This window comes from Hippocampus bargibanti, linkage group LG16 (genome assembly GCF_051943395.1).
Source record: "Hippocampus bargibanti isolate YZ-2025 linkage group LG16, ASM5194339v1, whole genome shotgun sequence".
Lineage (NCBI taxonomy): Eukaryota > Metazoa > Chordata > Actinopteri > Syngnathiformes > Syngnathidae > Hippocampus > Hippocampus bargibanti.
Genome location: NC_142749.1, coordinates 2,562,599 through 2,577,796, shown reverse-complemented (window position 1 = coordinate 2,577,796; position 15,198 = coordinate 2,562,599). Strand labels below are relative to the sequence as shown.

The 15,198-nt window shown below is 40.6% G+C and overlaps 1 protein-coding gene across 1 annotated transcript in view; it reads left to right on the top strand.

Moving 5' to 3' along the window:
* The window catches only part of arhgap32b (Rho GTPase activating protein 32b), a 162,847-nt gene that overhangs the window by 59,629 nt on the left and 88,020 nt on the right, over nucleotides 1–15,198 (top strand). The gene's annotated exons all lie outside the window — the stretch shown is intronic.

The following is a 15,198-nucleotide window of genomic DNA, read 5'->3' as shown; positions in this document are numbered from 1 at the left end:
ACGTTCGGATTGGCGACCAACGGGTAGCGCTGTCAGCCCTGCCTGCAGCCTCGCAGGCAGTGGCAGTCAAAAGGACACCCGGCACGACCATTCGGTGTCGGGTCATTGTATGCAATTGTGTGCATTGTGTATGCATTGTATGCTGTGCATGTGTTTGTCTCATCTTGGCAGACTTTTACTCTTGGTTTTTCTTTTGATACTTTGTATTTTTCTGTTCAAATGATTTTAACGTTTTAGATTTTGTTCCTGTTGACTTTATTTTAATATAATTTCTCCAATACAACCTGCTGCTCCCTCCTGCCTGCTTTTTGGGATCCACAACTGCCATCACCACCTTGCAACCCGTGACATTATGTTGTCCTCGTGGATGCAGTCTTTTACAAATACTGCATTTCCACCCACTTTTCCAGGTATAGGCTTTTGTAATTAAACTCAAATGTTCATGAAAAATAATCGCAGCTGATACCGCTTTTTTTATGGGATTTGACAGCAACTTTTTGTTTGGGGAACATCATCAGCAGCGTTTTTTTTTTTTTTTTTTTTTTGAGTGCCTTTTTCATGCTGAGTGCCTTTTCAATGGCGGAAATGGACCGCTTAATATTCTGCGTTGCAACGTCTGCAGAGTTCATGAGCATTGTAAGCGAAAGCACTCCAGAGGGAGGGCTGTGCATGTGGAATGACTTTTTCCGCAAGTGCACCCATCCTCCTCGCCACTTTTACTTTTTATTCTCACACCCCATTTACCTCCTGCCCCCTTTCCCCTTCCATGCTCCTCTCTCTCTCCTCTCTCTCTCTCTCTTTCTCTCTCTCTCTCTCTCTCTCTCTCTCTCTCTCTCTCTCTCTCTCTCTCTCTCTCTCTCTCTCTCTCTCTCTCTCTCTCTCTCTCCTATTCCTCACTCTTTGTCCCGGGAATGTACCAACCAGGGAGCGACAGATGAAGACAGCGGGGGGAGGGGTGAAGTAGCATGTCAGACATGGGGTGAGGAGGGAGAAGGAAGAGAATAGCATGTGGGGTAGAAAACACATGCAGAGAAAACATCAGCAAAGTTTTGGATTGCTTTCCATTTTTGACGCTGTTTTATATTATTGGCCGCATAGTGTTATTGTTTGCTAGATCGCCAAGCACAGCTTGTTTTATTTTATTTACCATCAACTATTCCTTTTATCTGCCCATCTTTGAAGAAAAACAGGGTCCAATATCAATCCAGGCAATTTGCTCACCATTTCACAAATTCCTGAGTGATCATAAATGTGGAATTCATCGTATTCTTCCTCCATAACTGGAAAATGGGAGGTCAACATTCCCTTTCCTGGGATATATTTAAGACAGACATGGGCAAACTACGGCCCGCGGGCCCCATACGGCCCATTAGGCTTTTTAATCTGGCCCACTGAATTTGTCCAAATTATAGTAAAAATAATGTCTGAAACTCATGACAAAAAATAGCGGACACCAGGGCAGACAACTCTGAAAAGTTGCCTGCCCCATTTTTCACAACTTGAAACACAATAAGACGACTAATCGCAAAAAAAAAAAACCTGTTGCAAAGTATAAAGGATTTTTTAAAATTAAGGATGTACCTATCACAAATGCTCCCTTGCTTAATTTATGGTAAATAACCCTTGATGAAGATTATGCTCCAGTTGTCGTTTGTCGTCACAGTGCACAGTGCAATGTTTGCGTTGCGTTGTCTGCTAAATGCCAACAAGCGGCTTCAAACGTACACTTTACAGTCACGGTATAATGTACGTTTACGTTTTGTAGCATCATAAATTTTGTGAGCTTCTTTTGAATCTTTCTTCTGGAGGTGAGGTTGTTTTCACCTACTTTGGAAAATGATATGCAAATGTACGACCTTATAATGCATGGGAAAGTCCGAAGCATAAAGCAGGCTTCTGATTGGCTGCCGTGCCGAATATGCAAATTTCAGCTGCAGGTAGGATATTTAATACAGTCTATGTGTCACGGTTTGCAAGGTGGTGATGGTGGTTGTGGATTCCAAAATAAGTAGGCAGGAGGGAGTAGCAGGTTGTATTTGAGAAATTGTATTAAAATAAAGTCAGCAGGAACAAAATCTAAAACATCAAAAATCATCGTAACAGAAAAATACAAAGTATCCAAAAAAAAACCATGAGTAAAAATCTGCCAAGATGAAACAAACTTGACAGGGTGCAGAAAAAACATGCACAGCATACAATGCCGAACGTGGCAGTCTGCCACTGATCTGGACGACCAGCATCTGTGCAGGTGCAGGCGGGGCGGACAGCGCCACACGTTGGTCGCCAACCAGATCATGACACTATGTTTGTGTGCTTGCAACGATACACGTGTACTGTTTGCGTGTGAAGGCGAGGGCGTCCGTGGCGGGTTTGTAGAGCGCGCGATCAGGACAATCCATCCATGATTTTGCAGAGTTTAAGACAAGCAGATATTATTGAGCTTGAGTATTTCATTGTGTAATAATATATTTTGAATGTTGAAAATGATTCTATTTTTCAATAAACGTTGATTTCTTTAACTTTGCACCTTCGATTGAAACTTATTAAACAAAGTGCACAGTGCGTATGTTATTTTAATGTATTTACATTTCCTCCTCCCAGTATCTGCAAAATAGTATTTAAACGCCATCTCTTGCATAGTCCTTGAGCAAATGTATTAACTGATTTATTAACTGGTTGTAGTGTTCTTACTGTGCTATGAGGTTTGCACACACTACATTTAATCCTTAGTATATCTGCCCCAAACACTCCCTCCAAATGCTCCTGGCCCATCCCCTCTGTCAAATTTTAGAACCCATTGTGGCCCGCGAGTCAAAATGTTTGCCGACCCCTGATTTAAGAGGTCACATGTGTTTACAGTACATATTCATTGAATCCCATCAACCCATCTCTGGTATAGCAGATCATTGGAGAATTGAACTAATTGGGTCACAGTTTGGATTGTCAGTTTGATAATCATCAGCAGATTTGTGCTGAAGAATAATTTGATTTGCATGCAGCCTCAAATGAAACGATGTTTCATGTTTTTCAAGGAATTTGGAGTACTTTTCACAGCAATGTTTTTGTTTTGCTTATTTGATAGTCTTCTTTTATTGTGAAAGGGAACAATCGCACATAGACGAAACTAACCATGGCGAGCGTATGACCACAGCAGGTTCCAGGCGGCCTCTTCTTGCTCTTATGTGTCATGATCTGGTGAGCGACCAACGGGTGGTTCTGTCTGCCCCGCCTGCACCTGCACAGGTGCTGGTCGTCCCGATCAGTGGCAGACTTCCACGCTCGGATTGGCGACCAACGGGTAGCGCTGTCAGCCCTGCCTGCAGCCTCGCAGGCAGTGGCAGTCAAAAGGACACCCGGCACGACCATTCGGTGTCGGTTCATTGTATGCAATTGTGTGCATTGTGTATGCATTGTATGCTGTGCATGTGTTTGTCTCATCTTGGCAGACTTTTACTCTCGGTTTTTCTTTTGATACTTTGTATTTTTCTGTTCAAATGATTTTAACGTTTTAAATTTTGTTCCTGTTGACTTTATTTTAATATAATTTCTCCAATACAACCTGCTGCTCCCTCCTGCCTGCTTTTTGGGATCCACAACTGCCATCACCACCTTGCAACCCGTGACATTATGTTGTCCTCGTGGATGCAGTCTTTTACAAATACTGCATTTCCACCCACTTTTCCAGGGATAGGCTTTTGTAATTAAACTCAAATGTTCATGAAAAATAATCGCAGCTGATACCGCTTTTTTTATGGGATTTGACAGCAACTTTTTGTTTGGGGAACATCATCAGCAGCGTTTTTTTTTTTTTTTTTTGAGTGCCTTTTTTATGCTGAGTGCCTTTTTAATGGCGGAAATGGACCGCTTAATATTCTGCGTTGCAACGTCTGCAGAGTTCATGAGCATTGTAAGCGAAAGCACTCCAGAGGGAGGGCTGTGCATGTGGAATGACTTTTTCCGCAAGTGCACCCATCCTCCTCGCCACTTTTACTTTTTATTCTCACACCCCATTTACCTCCTGCCCCCTTTCCCCTTCCATGTCCTCTCTCTCTCTCTCTCCCTCTCTTTCTCTCTCTCTCTCTCTCTCTCTCTCTCTCTCTCTCTCTCTCTCTCTCTCTCTCTCTCTCTCTCTCTCTCTCTCTCCTATTCCTCACTCTTTGTCCTGGGAATGTACCAACCAGGGAGCGACAGATGAAGACAGCGGGGGGAGGGGTGAAGTAGCATGTCAGACATGGGGTGAGGAGGGAGAAGGAAGAGAATAGCATGTGGGGTAGAAAACACATGCAGAGAAAACATCAGCAAAGTTTTGGATTGCTTTCCATTTTTGACGCTGTTTTATATTATTGGCCGCATAGTGTTATTGTTTGCTAGATCGCCAAGAAAGAAATAAAGGAAGCCCAAAAGCAAACGGAAAGAAGCAGGATCACAATTGGCCATCACAATGGCAGGATGGCTACCAGGGCCAAATGGAGAGAATGAAAGCTGTCCGGTTGAGGGATCAATAATTTTAACATCAACTATGCCCCTGTAAAAATGCAGGTATTCATCTCTCCTTTTCTCCAAGTGTCACCGAGAGAGCTCATATTGTTTGTAAAGCAAATCCGGTGAGCGAGTATTGAGCGTACCCTACCCATAGGAATTGTGCTTGGCACGGGTGAAACTGGACTCTGTAAGGCGGGATGAGAAAAAGAGACTGGAGACAGGTGTTGGGCATTAAAGGAGGGGGAACATGTTGGTGTGAATCTCCACTGCATGAAGCAGAAAGTGTGTCAGCTAAGACGTCAAATGCATGAAATCCACACTTGACATTGCTGTGAGTACTCAAGTTGTGTGTGTTGACTTTTATTATGATCAGCTTTGTTGTGCACATGCAAAATTGTAACTTGTTTGTTAATGGAAAAGTAGTGATGATTGGATTGGAATGGATTGGATTTGCCTTTATTAGTCTCGTAGTGGAGAAATGTATATTTCACAGCAGTAAAGTGATGAAAGTAATGATGAATGTAAAAATACTTTTGTCAAGATGCCTGGGAAATCAGGTGCCCTGAAATGTAATTATAGGTTAAACAATGCCTTGCTTCTTTCTTTATGTGTATTCTATGGTGTCAGTGCACATTTGTCAAAATAGCACATTTGAATGCATTTGTATTTATCATTATAATTCATTATCTACCACTGAGTGTGATTCTATTTTTGCACACGATGGATCCCCTTCAACATTAAGATGAGGGGACAAAATGGATTTGGAATCTTCAGAATTGAATACATGTGTACAATGGTCAAAACATGTATGTCAACCTTTGCAATGAAGGATTGGATTGAATGTACCTTTATTTTTCTCGGAGTGGAGAATTTTACATTGCACGTCCTTTCCAGAATAAATTTCACATTGCTATTTGATGTCAATGTGGGCCAACAACTCGTCAAAAGCAAAGGCACTAGCTCGCCTGTAATGTTATTTCCATTGGGGATCAAATTGCTGTTTTGAGCCGTCTTGTGTTTATGGTTTCCTGCACCACTGGAAATTTCTGTGTATCTTTAGAATAACTTTTAATAGCGTGTGCCGTGAGAGTGCAGCTGTGAGTCAACCTGCTGGCTTTATACTTGCTGCTTGTTTTGTTGAAACTCAAATATGAATTATTTTATTCTTGCCACATCTGCTGTTTTTTTTTTTCAACTGCACTGCACCGTGTTTGTGAACCTTGGCGTAGACTTATTTATTATTAGACTTCCTCTTTTACTGAATGACTGCCCGATTCTGCCTGGAAAGACGCAGAGTGGTTGATGGATTAATAATAATAATAATAATAATAATAATAATAATAATAATAATAATAATACATTACATTTTAAGCGCATTTCAAAGCTTTTAAGGAAGTTTAAAGGACAACCGACGTCTCCGGACAAGTTGTGTCCATAATTTGTCAAATGGCTTCAAATGACTTCTACTGAGCGTATTTTAAAAAAGATTCCACCGCATATAGCTATATTTTACATTTTAAGACTCGCGCAAGACGTCTTGTTTTGGAGTTGGTGACGAGACCGTACGTGACGTCACGAAAGGTACGCCCCCTGACTGAAAAAAAAAGACAGTCCTTCCATCACGTCTTGCCTGATGAAACAAAAAAAAGTGACGTCGGTTGTCCTTTAAGAAACCATTATTCTTGAAGGCTCATCACATAGCTCCGAGTGAAAAAGTAAATACAATATGGTGACAAAAATGTTTTTGCCAACCTTCATAGAGCCACTTGACATTCACCTCAAGATTTTGGATTGAGGTGTTGTAGATTTAAAGGTTGTTGTAGATTTAAAGATTTCCCAGTTTATTTATTTAATTTTCGGAAGGGTATTTTAATTCGTATTTCAGCGCATTTACCAAATTCACCGAACCTTCCCATTCTTGTTATCGACATTGTTGTTCAACTGCTACACTTGCCTTCATTTGACCTTTGCTCGGCACTTTGATTTTCAAACAGAGATGACTCAGTGAGCTGCACCTGCACAGGTGCTGGTCGTCCCGATCAGTGGCAGACTTCCACGCTCGGATTGGCGACCAACGGGTAGCGCTGTCAGCCCTGCCTGCAGCCTCGCAGGCAGTGGCAGTCAAAAGGACACCCGGCACGACCATTCGGTGTCGGTCATTGTATGCAATTGTGTGCATTGTGTATGCATTGTATGCTGTGCATGTGTTTGTCTCATCTTGGCAGACTTTTACTCTGGTTTTTCTTTTGATACTTTGTATTTTTCTGTTCAAATGATTTTAACGTTTTAAATTTTGTTCCTGTTGACTTTATTTTAATATAATTTCTCCAATACAACCTGCTGCTCCCTCCTGCCTGCTTTTTGGGATCCACAACTGCCATCACCACCTTGCAACCCGTGACATTATGTTGTCCTCGTGGATGCAGTCTTTTACAAATACTGCATTTCCACCCACTTTTCCAGGGATAGGCTTTTGTAATTAAACTCAAATGTTCATGAAAAATAATCGCAGCTGATACCGCTTTTTTTATGGGATTTGACAGCAACTTTTTGTTTGGGGAACATCATCAGCAGCGTTTTTTTTTTTTTTTTTTTTTTGAGTGCCTTTTTTATGCTGAGTGCCTTTTTCAATGGCGGAAATGGACCGCTTAATATTCTGCGTTGCAACGTCTGCAGAGTTCATGAGCATTGTAAGCGAAAGCACTCCAGAGGGAGGGCTGTGCATGTGGAATGACTTTTTCCGCAAGTGCACCCATCCTCCTCGCCACTTTTACTTTTTATTCTCACACCCCATTTACCTCCTGCCCCCTTTCCCCTTCCATGTCTCTCTCTCTCTCTCTCCTCTCTTCTCTCTCTCTCTCTCTCTCTCTCTCTCTCTCTCTCTCTCTCTCTCTCTCTCTCTCTCTCTCTCTCTCTCTCTCTCTCCTCATTCCTCACTCTTTGTCCTGGGAATGTACCAACCAGGGAGCGACAGATGAAGACAGCGGGGGGAGGGGTGAAGTAGCATGTCAGACATGGGGTGAGGAGGGAGAAGGAAGAGAATAGCATGTGGGGTAGAAAACACATGCAGAGAAAACATCAGCAAAGTTTTGGATTGCTTTCCATTTTTGACGCTGTTTTATATTATTGGCCGCATAGTGTTATTGTTTGCTAGATCACCAAGAAAGGAAGCCCAAAAGCAAACGGAAAGAAGCAGGATCACAATTGGCCATCACAATGGCAGGATGGCTACCAGGGCCAAATGGAGAGAATGAAAGCTGTCCGGTTGAGGGATCAATAATTTTAACATCAACTATGCCCCTGTAAAAATGCAGGTATTCATCTCTCCTTTTCTCCAAGTGTCACCGAGAGAGCTCATATTGTTTGTAAAGCAAATCCGGTGAGCTAGTATTGAGCGTACCCTACCCATAGGAATTGTGCTTGGCACGGGTGAAACTGGACTCTGTAAGGCGGGATGAGAAAAAGAGACTGGAGACAGGTGTTGGGCATTAAAGGAGGGGGAACATGTTGGTGTGAATCTCCACTGCATGAAGCAGAAAGAAAGTGTGTCAGCTAAGACGTCAAATGCATGAAATCCACACTTGACATTGCTGTGAGTACTCAAGTTGTGTGTGTTGACTTTTATTATGATCAGCTCTGTTGTGCACATGCAAAATTGTAACTTGTTTGTTAATGGAAAAGTAGTGATGATTGGATTGGAATGGATTGGATTTGCCTTTATTAGTCTCGTAGTGGAGAAATGTATATTTCACAGCAGTAAAGTGATGAAAGTAATCATGAATGTAAAAATACTTTTGTCAAGGTGCCTGGGAAATCAGGTGCCCTGAAATGTAATTATAGGTTAAACAATGCCTTGCTTCTTTCTTTATGTGTATTCTATGGTGTCAGTGCACATTTGTCAAAATGGCACATTTGAATGCATTTGTATTTGTCATTATAATTCATTATCTACCACTGAGTGTGATTCTATATTTGCACAAGATGGATCCCCTTCAACATTAAGATGAGGGGACAAAATGGATTTGGAATCTTCAGAATTGAATACATGTGTACAATGGTCAAAACATGTATGTCAACCTTTGCAATGAAGCATTGGATTGAATGTACCTTTATTTTTCTCGGAGTGGAGAATTTTACATTGCACGTCCTTTCCAGAATAAATTTCAGATTGCTATTTGATGTCAATGTGGGCCAACAACTCATCAAAAGCAAAGGCACTAGCTCGCCTGTAATGTTATTTCCATTGGGGATCAAATTGCTGTTTTGAGCCGTCTTGTGTTTATGGTTTCCTGCACCACTGGAAATTTCTGTGTATCTTTAGAATAACTTTTAATAGCGTGTGCCGTGAGAGTGCAGCTGTGAGTCAACCTGCTGGCTTTATACTTGCTGCTTGTTTTGTTGAAACTCAAATATGAATTATTTTATTCTTGCCACATCTGCTGTTTTTTTTTTTCAACTGCACTGCACCGTGTTTGTGAACCTTGGCGTAGACTTATTTATTATTAGACTTCCTCTTTTACTGAATGACTGCCCGATTCTGCCTGGAAAGACGCAGAGTGGTTGATGGATTAATAATAATAATAATAATAATAATAATAATAATAATACATTACATTTTAAGCGCCTTTCAAAGCTTTTAAGGAAGTTTAAAGGACAACCGACGTCTCCGGACAAGTTGTGTCCATAATTTGTCAAATGGCTTCAAATGACTTCTACTGAGCGTATTTTAAAAAAGATTCCACCGCATATAGCTATATTTTACATTTTAAGACTCGCGCAAGACGTCTTGTTTTGGAGTTGGTGACGAGACCGTACGTGACGTCACGAAAGGTACGCCCCCTGACTGAAAAAAAAAGACAGTCCTTCCATCACGTCTTGCCTGATGAAACAAAAAAAAGTGACGTCGGTTGTCCTTTAAGAAACCATTATTCTTGAAGGCTCATCACATAGCTCCGAGTGAAAAAGTAAATACAATATGGTGACAAAAATGTGTTTGCCAACCTTCATAGAGCCACTTGACATTCACCTCAAGATTTTGGATTGAGGTGTTGTAGATTTAAAGGTTGTTGTAGATTTAAAGATTTCCCAGTTTATTTATTTAATTTTCGGAAGGGTATTTTAATTCGTATTTCAGCGCATTTACCAAATTCACCGAACCTTCCCATTCTTGTTATCGACATTGTTGTTCAACTGCTACACTTGCCTTCATTTGACCTTTGCTCGGCACTTTGATTTTCAAACAGAGATGACTCAGTGAGCTCCCTGCATCGCATTCAAGATTTCTTGAATGAAAGTACTTGTTTGACACGCCGCTTGTACGGCCGAATAACAAATCATCATTATACAGGTTTTATATTTGTCCCAAGAAGTGACAAAAGACGACATGAGATTATTTCTGGGATTATTTTCCGTATTTAAGGACTGTATAATGAATTGTCATTTAAATAAAAACTATCTGAGGCCAACAAAATCTGGAGGAATGTCAAAAATGTTCTTTACCATTTTTTTTCCACTTTCTGTTTTCTATTGTGATTGCTGAGCACAGACACTATTCCAAATAGTTTTGTTTTCAAATAATGATTAGATTATAAAATTATAGATACGATTATACCTCAACAACAAACCCATGAGCAAAGGAGTTTAATAAATTGAAATATACCTCACTGATGCTCTGAGATCTTCACATTCAAATAATTTGTCAACTCAGCATTTTTAATCCACTCAAAGCTCTTAGAGTTGACTGGCTAGCCTTACAAAAATGCAAAATGAAAAAAATGGTCAAAAAGCATTATCTGTAATTATAGAACTGTTTCAGACAAGAGTTTTAGTGCCTATATGTCTGTTTTCTAACAGATGAACTGCAAAGGGGAGGTCCTTGATTTTTTTCAAATCCATGTGTAAGAGTAATGTCGGATTACTAGAACTGATGAGTCGTGAGTGAATTGATTTGATGTGATAGGAATGTGTATCTGCCTCACATTGGCAATTTCTGTTTGAGTGTGTTTCGAACATGGGCTTCAAACAAGATGGAATGACAGATAGAATTGTGGGTAAAAAATGACATTGAAAACCATACCTTAAAATTGGAAGTTTCTTTGGGGTTACTGTAATCATAGTCACTTAGGGTCAAGTGTTTGCCGAATCCAATTAACCAGGAGTTTGATTGTGTTTATCCCAGTTTTCCATTCCAGTTTTAAGATGAGCTCCCTTAGGCAAAATATTATTTTAATTATTCATTTTCAGTTTGATGTGGCTCAGTGGATGACTGGCTAGTGGATTAGCCTCAGAGTACAGAGGTGCAGGGTTTGATTCCAGCTTCAGACTTCTCGTGTGGTGCTTGTATGTTCTCCCTGTACCTGTGTAGGTTTTTGCTGGGGACTCTGGTTTCCTAATCCATTCCAACATGTGTGTCAGGTTAATTAAACTCTCTAAAAGTGTTCCAGGTGTGATTGTGGGTTCGAATGGTCGTTAATCGGTGTGTGCCCTGTCATTAGCTGGCAACCAGTTCAGGGTATCCCCCGCCGTTTACCCAATGATGGCTGAGACAGAATGCAGCACCATTGTAAAGAGAAGCAGATCAGAAAATGGATGGAGGGATGGATGGATTTTTAAATTAACTATTGAAAGGGCCAAATAAATGTTATGTTGCCTTCGTCTTAGATATGGTTTTGAAATGTCTGTCGTAGTGTGTCTGTCTAAACTCTCAGTCGTACATGAGTGGTCCATCGATGAAAAGGTTTCTTCAGCCGTCATCTGTACTTATTTCAACCCGATATACACTTTAAAACAACAATTAGTGCATCCAAAAGATAGGCTGCCAAAAAACAAAGTGATGCAGTTTATTCAATACACTGTAAAAATGAAGATTGTAAAGAGCAATACATTGGGGAGACTAAACAAATTTTCAAAAAGAGACTATCAACATCGTAGGGATAATAGTAGTGAGCCTCAATCTGCATTACACATGCACCTAAAAGCTATCAACCACTCATTTGACGACAATAAAGTTATAATCTTAGCAAAAGAAAATAGATGGTTTGAAAGGGGAGTAAAAGAAGCTATTTTCATAAAACAGCAAAACCCTTCACTAAATCGCCATGGTGGGGTGATTTTTAATTTGGATCGTGTTTACAAAACACTCCTGAGATCGTCACCACACAGGCTTAGTTATGCTGATGAGGTGATACCCGAGCAAATGGGGCAATCAGGCCAGTCGTAGACCATAATCAGTCAGGACAATAGAAGCAATCAGTGTAGCCTCAGGAAATGGTCTTCTGCTCCCCCCAACCTTAGTGCCGGGACCTATCATAGCAGAGGTCTGGCACCGCCACCCCTGGATAGTAGGGATATAAATATAGGGCCAGACCTATCAGCAAAATTTTTGTTAGCTGACAAAGCCTCTTGGATTAGAAGCGAAACGTCCGACACCTTCAAAGAAGTACAGATGACGGCTGAAGACACCTTTTCATCGACTGTCGTAGTGTCTTATTTTTTATATTGTGCGGTGGTACACACGGCAAACTTGTGTGCGGCAGTGTGGGATTGCTTCCCACTCTGTCACGGTGTGAATGGGAGTGTGAATGGTTGTTTGTCTCTATTTGCGACTGGCTGGTCAGATTGTAGCCAGTAACCCTCTTACGGCTAAGCGTGTTGAAAATGGATGGATAGATGGATTCTGTTTGTGGAATTGGATGTGTGTCATGCTATTCTGCTTCTATTATCCCACACTGTCTATGGAGCTCAAACAGCTTCCCGTTATGCTGATCCTTCATCAACTAGGTGCCAACCAAATTAGGGTGTAGTGAGCTAGACTATCCGCACATGAATTTAAATGAGCCCAAACATGCCTTTGTTAAAGGCAAGTGCAATTACCTGGCAAAAATAGATGCACCGCTTGTCTTCAATGGATTGAATCTAATGAGGGCCGATCGTGGAAGTTTGCAGTTTCCGTCTGATTAAGGTGTAATATCTTCACACATTAAGTCACGGTGAGATGCTCTTCCGATCATAGAATGACGTGACATCTAATTAATTTCATCACGAACACAATCACTAAAAGCGTGTCCGAAATAAAAGGGAAAAGGTCTTCGTTTATTGTTTTAATGAGGTCCAAATGATGAGTATAAAAAATGTATTTGAGAAAACATTTTTGCATTACCTAAGCATTTTTGGATAGAAATAAAGATTTTTAACAACACTGGAAATGTGATGCCATATTTACTGTATTGTCTTTCAGTTGTCCCTCGGCGATGAACAGAGTGACGTGACACGAAACGGCCATGAGTCCAAGGAGCTTGTTTACTTGGTTCAACTGCTACACTTGCCTTCATTTGACCTTTGCTCGGCACTTTGATTTTCAAACAGAGATGACTCAGTGAGCTCCCTGCATCGCATTCAAGATTTCTTGAATGAAAGTACTTGTTTGACACGCCGCTTGTACGGCCGAATAACAAATCATCATTATACAGGTTTTATATTTGTCCCAAGAAGTGACAAAAGACGACATGAGATTATTTCTGGGATTATTTTCCGTATTTAAGGACTGTATAATGAATTGTCATTTAAATAAAAACTATCTGAGGCCAACAAAATCTGGAGGAATGTCAAAAATGTTCTTTACCATTTTTTTTCCACTTTCTGTTTTCTATTGTGATTGCTGAGCACAGACACTATTCCAAATAGTTTTGTTTTCAAATAATGATTAGATTATAAAATTATAGATACGATTATACCTCAACAACAAACCCATGAGCAAAGGAGTTTAATAAATTGAAATATACCTCACTGATGCTCTGAGATCTTCACATTCAAATAATTCGTCAACTCAGCATTTTTAATCCACTCAAAGCTCTTAGAGTTGACTGGCTAGCCTTACAAAAATGCAAAATGAAAAAAATGGTCAAAAAGCATTATCTGTAATTATAGAACTGTTTCAGACAAGAGTTTTAGTGCCTATATGTCTGTTTTCTAACAGATGAACTGCAAAGGGGAGGTCCTTGATTTTTTTCAAATCCATGTGTAAGAGTAATGTCGGATTACTAGAACTGATGAGTTGTGAGTGAATTGATTTGATGTGACATTGGCAATTTCTGTTTGAGTGTGTTTCGAACATGGGCTTCAAACAAGATGGAATGACAGATAGAATTGTGGGTAAAAAATGACATTGAAAACCATACCTTAAAATTGGAAGTTTCTTTGGGGTTACTGTAATCATAGTCACTTAGGGTCAAGTGTTTGCCGAATCCAATTAACCAGGAGTTTGATTGTGTTTATCCCAGTTTTCCATTCCAGTTTTAAGATGAGCTCCCTTAGGCAAAATATTATTTTAATTATTCATTTTCAGTTTGATGTGGCTCAGTGGATGACTGGCTAGTGGATTAGCCTCAGAGTACAGAGGTGCAGGGTTTGATTCCAGCTTCAGACTTCTCGTGTGGTGCTTGTATGTTCTCCCTGTACCTGTGTAGGTTTTTGCTGGGGACTCTGGTTTCCTAATCCATTCCAACATGTGTGTCAGGTTAATTAAACTCTCTAAAAGTGTTCCAGGTGTGATTGTGGGTTCGAATGGTCGTTAATCGGTGTGTGCCCTGTCATTAGCTGGCAACCAGTTCAGGGTATCCCCCGCCGTTTACCCAATGATGGCTGAGACAGAATGCAGCACCATTGTAAAGAGAAGCAGATCAGAAAATGGATGGAGGGATGGATGGATTTTTAAATTAACTATTGAAAGGGCCAAATAAATGTTATGTTGCCTTCGTCTTAGATATGGTTTTGAAATGTCTGTCGTAGTGTGTCTGTCTAAACTCTCAGTCGTACATGAGTGGTCCATCGATGAAAAGGTTTCTTCAGCCGTCATCTGTACTTATTTCAACCCGATATACACTTTAAAACAACAATTAGTGCATCCAAAAGATAGGCTGCCAAAAAACAAAGTGATGCAGTTTATTCAATACACTGTAAAAATGAAGATTGTAAAGAGCAATACATTGGGGAGACTAAACAAAATTTCAAAAAGAGACTATCAACATCGCAGGGATAATAGTAGTGAGCCTCAATCTGCATTACACATGCACCTAAAAGCTAACAACCACTCATTTGACGACAATAAAGTTATAATCTTAGCAAAAGAAAATAGATGGTTTGAAAGGGAAGTAAAAGAAGTTTTTTCATAAAACAGCAAAACCCTTCACTAAATCGCCATGGTGGGGTGATTTTTAAATTTGGATCGTGTTTACAAAACACTCCTGAGATCGTCACCACACAGGCTTAGTTATGCTGATGAGGTGATACCCGAGCAAATGGGGCAATCAGGCCAGTCGTAGACCATAATCAGTCAGGACAATAGAAGCAATCAGTGTAGCCTCAGGAAATGGTCTTCTGCTCCCCCCAACCTTAGTGCCGGGACCTATCATAGCAGAGGTCTGGCACCGCCACCCCTGGATAGTAGGGATATAAATATAGGGCCAGACCTATCAGCAAAATTTTTGTTAGCTGACAAAGCCTCTTGGATTAGAAGCGAAACGTCCGACACCTTCAAAGAAGTACAGATGACGGCTGAAGACACCTTTTCATCGACTGTCGTAGTGTCTTATTTTTTATATTGTGCGGTGGTACACACGGCAAACTTGTGTGCGGCAGTGTGGGATTGCTTCCCACTCTGTCACGGTGTGAATGGGAGTGTGAATGGTTGTTTGTCTCTATTTGCGACTGGCTGGTCAG